Source organism: Lupinus angustifolius, chromosome LG14 (assembly GCF_001865875.1).
Source record: "Lupinus angustifolius cultivar Tanjil chromosome LG14, LupAngTanjil_v1.0, whole genome shotgun sequence".
Taxonomy (NCBI): domain Eukaryota; kingdom Viridiplantae; phylum Streptophyta; class Magnoliopsida; order Fabales; family Fabaceae; genus Lupinus; species Lupinus angustifolius.
The window spans coordinates 3,642,498-3,654,127 of record NC_032022.1 but is presented as its reverse complement, the minus strand read 5'-3'; positions in this window follow the sequence as shown (position 1 = coordinate 3,654,127).

Below are 11,630 nucleotides of genomic sequence, written 5' to 3'. Positions count from 1 at the left end.
ATTTCGGATCAATCTATTAATTTATATACCTAAAAACTATTATGATTTTTTCTATTGGGTTAACTTTTTTGTGGAATGGAGATTTAGTATTTTTCTTATTAGGTAAAAATGATTCTAAACTTTATGTCTTTTGCAAGTAGTTTTTAATTACCCCTTAAACTAGTTTGTGAAATCCATATTTTTTTGGTACAAATTGTTTTTATCTTTTATTATCATGGTTAGTTGCTAATTGTTCATATATTGTTTTGCTGCTACTAATATTGTCATCTCACATTTTGGTAAGGAACTAATCTTTATCGGAGAGTATGGTTGTCCTGTCCAACAACTGTCGTATGCAAGAATCGAACCTTTAACCTCTTGATCGTACTAGAGATCAAACATAATTTTACACCACTAGATAAACGTATTGTTACTTTGTTAGTGCTAATTGTTGATATAAAAAATATAAACTCGACAAAAAAATTGTATGATCAGTAGGGTGAAAATGTGTGTACGATACGAGCTTGTTCTATGTAAATTCTTTAGAATTAGTAGGGTCCAAGTTGTGAGTCATTCATTGTTCAGTGGGTAAACTTAATTTAACAAATGCTCATTGATCCTACTTAATTATTATTGTACGTATGATTTATGAACGGGAAAAGGAAATTCTGATTTCCTAATTCAGCGATTATGGATTCTTGTTTCTAGTAACTTGTTAGCAATGGATATCTATCTTATCATTTATTTTCTAGGTTGTTATGAGTTTTTAAATTTCCCAGTCACATTTTAATTAGAAATTTGTCAACAAGTATTTTGAAAATAGATCAATGTAAATGTTCTTTTGTGCTTGATCGGATTGGTCGGATTGGAGGTACGGGTAAGATTTCTCTGCTATTTGGGCGAAAGTAGACTTGGACCCGCCAGTGGAGCTACCTGAAAAGGTTCGCTGATGATCAAGTCAGTATAAGACTATAGAGGTAATGTTTGGGACCAATAAATGAGAGGCTATAAGTAAGTAGAGAGTAATAATGGAAAGTGATAAGTTCTAAGTGATACTTCTTGTTGGGGGAGACCCCTATTTATAATGGTTGAGGTGGATGACGTGGCTCTGGAGGATACTGTGGGCATGCCCGACCATTCTGACCTATCAGAGGTAAGGTGGACAAGGTCTGCGCCTTGGGTGATTTAATGAAACGCCGCTGAAGGGGGACATGGCACACGTATTTGGGGGTGTAGATGTCAGGGAAGTTCTTGTGACAATGACATGAAATGAATAATATCTCATTATCATATATATATATATATATATATATATATATTTGGTGTTACAATGGGTTGTCCAACCTCAAAAGGGGTTGACATTACATTTTAATGGTAAAATACACGGAGGTTGGCAACATTCTAAGATCGTGAAACCTCTTTCCCAATCTTGCTTAATACCTGGTATGGCCCTTCCCAAGTGGGTGCTAACTTCCCTTTGACTCGACCAATATCTGCCCTCAAAAGGACCAGGGAACCTTCTTCAAATCCTCGGGGGACGACCGAGGTGTTATACTTATCCGCTACCCTCCTTTTTATGGGCGTCTCCCTTATCTAGACCAGATCTCATTTCTTCTCAATCCAATCCAAAGAGTGTGTCTTACCCAAGAGTGTGTCTTTGGTTTGGTAAGCACCATTTACTTGTGAGACCGTCAATTGGGAATCACTACGGATAACAATATTTTCAGCCCAACCTCCCTTACTAATTGTAGTCCGGCTATACAGGCTTCATATTCGGCCTAGATTTTGGAGGTTGGGAAGGTGAAAGTAAGACAGTGCTCGATGGTCATCCCATTGCCATTGTCTAGTAGTATTCTAGCCCCACTTCCCTTGGGGTTGGAAGATCCATCAATGAAGATCGTCCAAGTCTGCCTCGGATTGTCCGGATGTGTGGTCAATTCGACAACAAAGTCTGATAAGTCTTGGCTCTTGATAGCAATTCGCGGTTCATACCGAATATCCAACTGTGAGAGTTCACATGACCATGTTATCATCTGACCGACCAATTCTAGTTTGTGCAAGATCTGTTTGATAAACTGGTTGGTTCTGACCAGTGTTGGGTGAGACTGAAAATAATGGCGTAACTGCCTAGTGGCCACCAGGAGGGTATATGCTACTTTCTCCAATCGTTGATACCTGATTTATGGACCTTGTAGTGCCTTGCTTGTAAAATATGTCGTACTCTGACCTTCTTTGGTTTCACGAATCAAAGTGGTGGCCACAACCACTACAAGGTAGACATACAACACCTTATCGGGTGTTGGCTTAGTTAGCACTAGTGGGGCGGCCAAGTACTGCTTGAAGGTTTGAAAAGTCATTTCATAATCAACTGACCATTCAAATCTCTTACTCTTCTTCAACAACTGGAATTAATGGGAGAGAGTGTTTGGCGGCTGATGGGAGGAACATGGACAAGATGACCAACCGACCATTCAGTTGTTGAACCTCTTTCATTGAACATGTGGTGGGATTGGCTTCTGTTCCTCGGCTGGTCAGCATAAAGCCGAGGAATTTCTCAGCTTCAATGCTGAAAGTACATTTCTCCGGATTGAGTCTCATGTTATACTTGTGGAGTTGTCGGAAAATGTTATGCAGAATGGAGAAATGATCTTCTTGAGGAAGGGTTTTTCCAATCATGTCATTAATGTACACTTCTAAGGGTCAGCCAATATGTATCCTGAATACCTTGTTCATCATTCTCTAATATGTTACCCTTGCGTTCTTTAGACCAAACGACATAACCGTGTAAAAATAAGTTGCTTAGTCAATGATGAAAGTAGTCTTTTTCTAGTCTGGTGGATACATCGGGATCTGGTTATAGCCCGAGTAAGCATCTATGAAGGATAAGTACTGATAGCGTGAGGAGTTATCCACTAAATGGCCAATGTTGGGAATAGGGCAAGGGTCTTTTGGGTACATCTTGTTCAAATCTGTGTAATCCACACAAATCCGCCATTTTTCGGAGGGCTTCTTGACCAACACCACGCTTGCCAATCATGAGGTATAAGTGATTTTTCAGATGAATTCAGCTTCTAAAAGCTCGTTTTTTTATGAGTGACCTTTGTTGTTCTTTAGGAACCCATTTTCCTTCACTTATGAGAACTAGTTTTGCCCTTTGGTTGGTCGTCAGCTGACAACATATTACTGAGGGGTCAGTTTTAGGCATGTTAGTTGCAGACCATGCAAAGAGGTCCCTATTGGCCCTCAAACATTCGACGAGCTTCATTTTCTAAGCTTCTGGGAGGGTGTTGCCCATATATACCAGGTTGGTCTCTAGTGGCCCGAGCTGCAAATAGATATTTTCCCTTCTGGTTGTGGCCGAAATTCTCCTTTGCCAGCTCGAGCATCCAACTCTAAAATGTGCACACCCCTTGCCCTTTTTGTTTGAGGTGGCCCCCTTCTTGCTGTCTAACTAGGGCAGAGGCTCATTTGGTTGCAGCTCGAGCATCAAACTCTACCTTGTGCACACCCCTTACCCTTTTTGTTGGTTATGTCTTAATGGTTGATACAATTGTGTACATAAGTGTTCCTAAATAACACGAAAATGAAAAAGAAAAACAATAAAAAGAGAAACAAAAGTTAATAATAGGTTGATCAAGGCAAAGAAGATTGGAATTAGAGATTTGGTCTTATGTTGGGGTTGATTTTAACTTACTTTTTACTTATTCCCTATTGCTCCTCTATTCCATTTTGTTTTAGCTACATATTCTATATTTATCCTACCTTGTCATTGGCTCCATTACAACCTTGAAAAGTCATTTTGATCTTTATGTGCATGTGCTATGATGTTGATGTTAGAGGCTTGTCAAGCCTATAGTTGTGTTTGCTTTCATGAAGTGCTTTGAGTGTAAACACTTGCAACCTAAGACACATGAGTGTAAATACTTTAGAGAGCATATATTATGAGGTTCTATCATTGTTGTGACTCGCCTCTTGGTTTAATTGGTTTCTTGGCATACTTGAATTCATTGGATGATGTTCATCGATATCTTGATTCGATTCTTTCAGTCTTGTGTGTTTGATTTTGCCCATTTTATTGCATTTCCTAGATTTCATTGTGAAGTATGTGATTTTCTTAGGTGTTTCATTTTCCTAGTTTTTGTGATCTTCTTGCATGACTCACTTTGGTGCATATCGGTTAGCATAGCCTTATTTCTTGATTTTGCCCAGGAGTGCAAATGGTTAAGTGTGGGGTATTTGATGAGCAATATATTACCCACTACTCATAACCTTAATTTAGCATGATTAATGTTTTTTTGGTGCCTAGTTGACTTTGTTTGACATAGTTTAGTATTTTAGACTTTATTGGACTAATATTCCTATAATGAGTTAATTTGGGATTATTTAGCCTAATTAATTCTATTATCATTTTCATATCATATTTGGCATCAAGGACATCTTGGGCACTATAGAAGGCAAAAATATGTGTTAAAGTGACGATTGTATTTTAGAAGTTTTTAATTGTAATTTTTTTGGGCACATTGTTTAGGGCCCATTTCAGTTTTACCTATTTACTTAGAGATGGGAAATCGAATTCCATCTAACACTTTACATTCACTCATTTTACAATTTCATTTTTTCCTCTTTTTGGCTCTGCTAGGGGTTGCTAAGCATTTTGATTTTCATTCATCTTCTTCATTTTCGGTTTGTTTCTTCCACTCAATGGAAGACTAAACTTATAGACTAAATTCCTTTTGTAATGTATCACAACTATTGAGGTTTTGTTATTAATGCATTTTCAGTTTCTTTACTTTTTATTTCTCTATCCTATTTCTGAATGTGGTTGCTTAATCCTATTATTTGGAAACTGGTTTGTGAGTTTATCTTCGTTTAGTTGGTTTACTCTCTAGTGCATGAACACTTAATTTGTGTGGGTTTGTTAATGTTGGTGCTTATGCTGATGGTGGGAATCTGAAATTTATCTTTTGAAACCGAGGATTGAGTTGTGAACAAACAAACCAAAGAGATTTAACCGTTTAATTACATTGTTTAACTACTGTTTACATCAGGTATGGCCTTGATCAACGGGCTAAGTAATTAGGTAAAGGGGAAAGTCATGGGAGAGGCGGGCTAAGTGAAATAAATGTATATTAATCTAAATGGAGCTATGTCGACTGATGTACGTCTCGTTGACCAAACGATCAGGTATACCACGCCACGTATCATCCCCTCTTTCTATAGAGGAGAGAGAAAGAAAAAGAAAAGATATATCGATCGTGTTGTAAGACCTTGTCCCTTTCTACTTGACGTTATTTTCCTTGGTTTTTTTACATTACATAAGGCATTTAGTTTAGGGCTGACTTAGCGCTTGCGCTAAGGATCTAATTAGAGTCAAACTTGGATTTGAAAAAAAAAACCTTTCCCTTTTTAGCCGAAATACAAGTGTACTCCTTGATCTTTAGTAAGGGCGGATTAATAAAAAGATTTTTTTTAATTTAAAAAGTCTCAACGTCTTCGTTGAGAGTCGCTCTACGAGACGCCCTAACATTATGGCCTCGGTGATGGGGTGTTTGGCCCCACGAGTTTTATGCTCGGTTAGATGGGTATTATATATGGTCTTTGTGTAGGGGTTTTATTTATGTTGGGTTTGTAGCACCGTGATTTTCTGTGCGCATTTTTTTAATTATTTAATTGACAAGCGATTAATTTTAGAAATTAATCGGTATTGATTTAGGCTAAACCTCTGTTCAGTTTTAGTCTTTTATTGTGATTTTCTAATTTATGGTAAATATGCATAATTTTATGAGACTGAAACTCTTCGGGCCTCTTTCAGACCCAAATTCACCATAAATTCGACCCAAAAGTTGATTTTTGAGTTCTGTAACTTAGAATCAAATTCTGATTTCACCATTGGCTTCGAAATATTATTTCGAGTCAAAATAGACACCAATTATTTCCATAACGCATCTCTAGGTATTTTTAACTCCAAAATCATGTTTCGACGTTCTAAACTTAACCTTAAATTGGGAGATTTTTAATATTCGACCGAGTTTTAGCCGACAAGACTCGGGCATGGTTTTAATCATAATGTTTTATCTCATTAGTCACATCACCATCCATGAGTCATGCTTGCTTGTTGAAGAAGCAAAATACATTCTTTGCACAATTCCTAAAAATCACTCATCAACTCCTTACATCATAATGATTTTGGAAATCCACTTTGATTCCCCCTGATAAGTGCCAAAATACCTAATTTTCATATACTTTTCATGGCACTTATCCTTGGATAAATTGAGAAGACCAACTTAATTCAACACTTTTTGGATAAAATATCACAATCATGTATATATGCTTTGTATATTTCTTTTGTACTGTATTTTATAGGATTTAGGTAGAAAAGAGAAGAATTTATCAAAGGTTTACAAAGTTCTCAAAATAGGCCAAAATGCTCAACATATAAGCATGACTCATAAAAAATTTGGCCTATGTGGAGTCAACATGAAGCTGTTCATTAAGCAGCTTAGTTTGGACAAACACACGCCCAGCTTGACGTGGACACCAACCTGACACGATCAGACCAAAATTACACGGTCAGAACCAATCTGGCACGGTCAGAACACAAGCCTAGCACAAGCTAACCTGCTCAAGCAGACAGCTTAGTAGAGCACCTGGACCGCCCAGCGTGGAACCACACACCTGACCAGGTCAGCAAACACCAGGCCACATCACCACCAACACGGTCAGAGGTGCTCAAGCAGGCAGCTCAGCGGTGCCACATGGGCGTGTAGCGGTGTGCACCCTGCAACTTGGTCAAGTTGACTTAGCCACTAAGTATTTGTGACATCATGCATGACCTCACTACAAGTAGCCTTCATAGGCTTTTCTGCGGTAGCTCACAATAGCTTAGTCAAATAGCCCACCATAAATTCGATGAGTCAGCTCAAGCAGGTGACTAAGCTGCTTGGCCAAGTGACCAAACCCATGCTGAAGGGTTTGGTCAGCAGCTTGACAGTGGAAACAAGCAGCTTGGCGGGGTCAAGGAAGGCCTAGATAAAGGATGCATCTAAAAGGCAAAAACACATTCCATTCTTCATTCTAACATTCACTCCTACATCCACACACTTGAACCGAATTCTTCTCTTCTTCTTCTTATAATTTTCTTGGAGAATATCCACTCCAAAGTAGTTTAGGTAAGTGTAGTTTGTAGTTTTTCTTGCTTAATTCAAGATGAGACAGGAGATGGCAAATGAGATGCAAAAACATAATTTTGTAATCTCATTTGGGACCAAAAGCATCTCATCCATGGATAGATGACTCATGCTCCTACAAATTGACTTGAGTTATGGTGTAATTTCTTCTCTTTAATTTATCATCTTTTGGAATCAATGCATTCAAGTTATTATTTTTTGGTTAAGTTTTGATTATTTATGAAGTTCTTAATGCGGTTTTAGCTTGATCACCTAAAACTTGATTTAAAGATTCAAAATGCTTCTTCTTAAAGTGTTGACAAGTGAACTAAAAAGTATAACCTACACCTTATTTCACTTGCCATATTAAGCATCTATTTTAACCAACTTATGTTCAAGGCTAAATAAAGTTAATGGAGCCTGAAGTAGGGTGTAACAACCTGCTCCGACGAGTGGCACTTAACTATTAGTTAGTGTATTTCATAAGGTTTGAAAATCATGTTATCATTCTAGGACACTAGATGAAGGATTTACAAATGACGTATGGAATTAGCCAAAAGTATAACACATAACTTGTAATGTTTTAAAAATCAATTAAGTGTAGAAATAAATCCATATTTCCAAAACAATTTCCTCCTCAAGAATTTGTGCATAATAGTTGTTTTATGTTTATGTTTACTTGTCCATATTTCTTAAACAAAATCAACCAAAAAATATATTTAAACATTATTAGTAATATAACATGTTTATAATAATATTCTATTAGGCAATTCCTTGTGGTTTGCATAACCCTATACTCTACAATTGAATCTTGAAATGAAAGAGATGCAAATGTAATAAAGTAAAGTGTTAACTTATAAATTTTATTTATTGACAAAGAAAGAAACTTTGAATCAAAGTGCAATTTAAGTCATAAGTTGTATCTTTGTGAAAAGAAAAAATACACAGTTATAATGAGTGATCTAACTACTAACTTTTACTTTCAGTCATTTACATTTCCGCAACTAACATTTATTTTCTATCATTTAAATTCTGCAACGAACTATTTATTGTTTTATTTATTCTTTATATCACCCCTTTGGTAGAAGTGGTACGGTTAACTTATAACTTTATTCTTTTGTCATTCTATTATTTTTTTGATACCAACCTTTCATAAGAAATGGTATGGTTAATTTAATAAAATAAGGCCGACCTTTATGGTATGGTTAAAAGGAACCCGAAAAGGGAGTAAATAAATAAAGTCACTAACTAATTAAATATCACTCATTATCACTTGTATTGATTTGCTAAATTCATACCATTAAACCGACGTTGGAACTTATTTCAACAAAGCTGAGATGGTATGAAATTATTAATAATTCAATAAAGTTAAGTTTTTGATAAAATGAACATTCTTGAAATCATTATACCGGTGTTGGAATGCATTCCAACAAAGCCGAGATGACGAGCAAAGAATCGACATGTCATTAAATAACACAATCAGAAACTTGCTGCCTTAATAAAGCAAGCATCATCGGAGAAAAAATGAACATTCTTGAAATCATTATACCGGTGTTGGAATGCATTCCAACAAAGCCGAGATGACGAGCAAAGAATCGACATGTCATTAAATAACACAATCAGAAACTTGCTGCCTTAATAAACCCCCCCAATTTGATTTCCTCTCTATAAAGGCAACCTTTGGCCTTGAGGGAGAACATTTCCTCTCCTCACTTTCTCACTTTACCTCTTAAGTATTTCAAAGAGATTTCAAGGTATTTCTCTCCTTGGTTTCTCAATCTATCCCACATGCATCATTAGATAGTTATCAATTTTTTATGTTGTTCATGGGGCTGTTTTCTTTTTATTGTTTGGATCCAAGTATTTTGTTGTTGTTAAACCATGTAAAGCTTGGATTTTCCCACTTGTTTTTGGCTTGAAAAACCATGGCCTTGAATAAGTGTAGAATAGTTTATTTTTTTATATAATGCTAGAAAATATAATGTTGGTATTTGAATGTGTTTAAAGGTGATGATTTGTATATCGAGGGAACCTTTAAGGAGTTTTTAAACCATGTAAAGTTTCGATTTTTCCAATTATTTTTGGCTTGAAAAACCATGGTCTTGGACAAGTTTAGAATAGTTTATTTTTCGGTTTTAATGCTAGAAAATTTAATGTTGGTGTTTGAATGTGTTTTTAAAGGTGATGATTTATACATCAAAGGAACCTTTAATGTGTTTAATGGTAAGTTAAAAAACCAAAAAAATTTCCTTGCCATTTTGACTAAAAATCATGACCTATGTGTCTAGGAAAAGTTTATTTTCTATTTTTGAAATCCAAAATGTTTGAGTTTAAGTGTATTTGAAAGTGTTAAAGTAGTGTTGTTAGTGTGCTTAATGGATGTGTTATCAACATTAAAAAGCCATGTGATTACCTAGAATGAAATGTTGTTGGATGACACCCTTTGGGCACATTAGTGAAGTTATGAACCATATTATGAAAAAGGGTGAGTTTTTGTTGAAAAAGTGTTGTTTTAAAGTATTTTGTGTTAAGGCTTTAATTAGTAAAGGTTATCCTTTGATTTCCAAGTTCAAGTAATGACTTGGGATAAAAGATGACTTAGCAAAGTCTTAACTTTATAAACTTAAAGTGTTATGAAGTCATAGATGGTAAACTAGTTAAAGTGGGGACGTTGTTAAGATAAACTTAAAGTGTTATGAAGTCATAGATGGTAAACTTGATTTAAAATGTTAACTTTTGATATGTTGTTCTTGGTTATGTGATCGACACTAACAACCCTGGTGGTTACTAATAGAATGAAATGTGTTGAGATGACCATAGAGTTTTATTTAATATACTTTAGTTATCTTACTTTAAAGTGGTAGGTTTAACTTAAGAAATCTTGATTTAAAATGTGAACTTCTGATATGTTGTTCTTGGTTATGTGATCAACACTAGCAACCCTTGTGGTTACTAATAGAATGAAATGTGTTGAGATGATCATAGAGTTTTATTGAATCCACTTGAGTTAGCTTACTTTAAATTGGTAAGTTTAACTTAAGAGATCTTGATTTAAAGTGTTGATTTTGGTTAATAAACTTACCTTAAAGTGGAGAATATGCCTTATAAAGTCTTTATGAAAGTATTAATATGGGTTAAAGTTAAAAATACAAACTTTGTTAAAGTCTTAAGTTTAAAAATGATTGTTTTCTTAAACATGAGTTTCGATGATAAGGGATGGTTCAAGAATATGTAATCTTGAAATGGATGGATGAAAGTGATTGAGTCCATGATAGGTTAAAATATGTCTTTTCCTTAGGGTTATCATGCAAAAAATTTAACTCGCAAACCCACTAATTTTTGTGTGTGTTTACTTCTGAAGCTTCAGAAGTTGGACAACCTACTCGTTCACACTTAAAGGGAATCACTCAATCGACAACCTAAGGTGAGGGAGAATACATCGTGACATAGTGGTGTCAAAATATGACATCCAGATCTCCTAAACTACCTCAAAAGTTTGGGGTTGTCTTGGATATTAAGAAATCTTATACTTAATCAATTGTATGTTTGTTTGGATTATGTATGTGTGGTTTCTTAAGCCATTGTTGAAAGGGTTGTTCAGTGTTTATTTTGTTGGGAGTTTTCTCCTCTCAACAAATCGTCCTGACAGTAGTGCCAATTTGTTGAAAGATTAATACTCTCATTTTCGTTATGTTCCTTTTGTAAGTAAGAGAACTCAGTTTTATTCTTTGTTTGTCATCTCGGCTTTATTGAAATAAATTCCAACGCCGGTATAATGGTTTCAAGAATATTCCAGTTACAACTTACTTTCTTAATAATCATGTGAATAAGTCATTCCTTCTTTGCCCCATCTCGGCTTTGTTAGAATAAATTCTAACGTCGGTATAATGGTATCGAAGCAATTACCTATTACATAATTATTAAGTACCTTTGAATACCATCTCGGTTTTGTGGAATAAATTCCAATACTGGTTTAATGGTATTCTAATATATAAAAGTTATGAATAGTTAGTTTGTTAGATACAAATAAATAAATAAAGAACAAAAGAATAATAAATTTAGTGACCTTTATTTATTTACTCCCTTTCGGGTTCATTTTATTAACAAACCAAACTTCTTCCTTAAGGAAGGTTGGTATTAAAGAATAAATAAAATGCGGAAAGTAAATAACAATAAATAAAAGTTAATAAGTTAGTTTCATCACTTTTGTATATTAAAAGGTGTTTTCAACAAATAAATTTATTGATAACACTTTACTAATTTACAATTTACACCTCTTTCAAGATTCAATTGTAGTATAGTATAGGGTTATGTCGAACCACAAGGAATTGCCTAATAAAATTAATCATATAAACATGTTAATGCACAAATAATGGATTTGAACATATTTTCGTGGTTTTGAATTAAAGTGAATATAAACAAGTAACAATAAACATAAAACTAAATATTAACAAATTCTTGAGGAGACAAAATCTTTTTGAATAA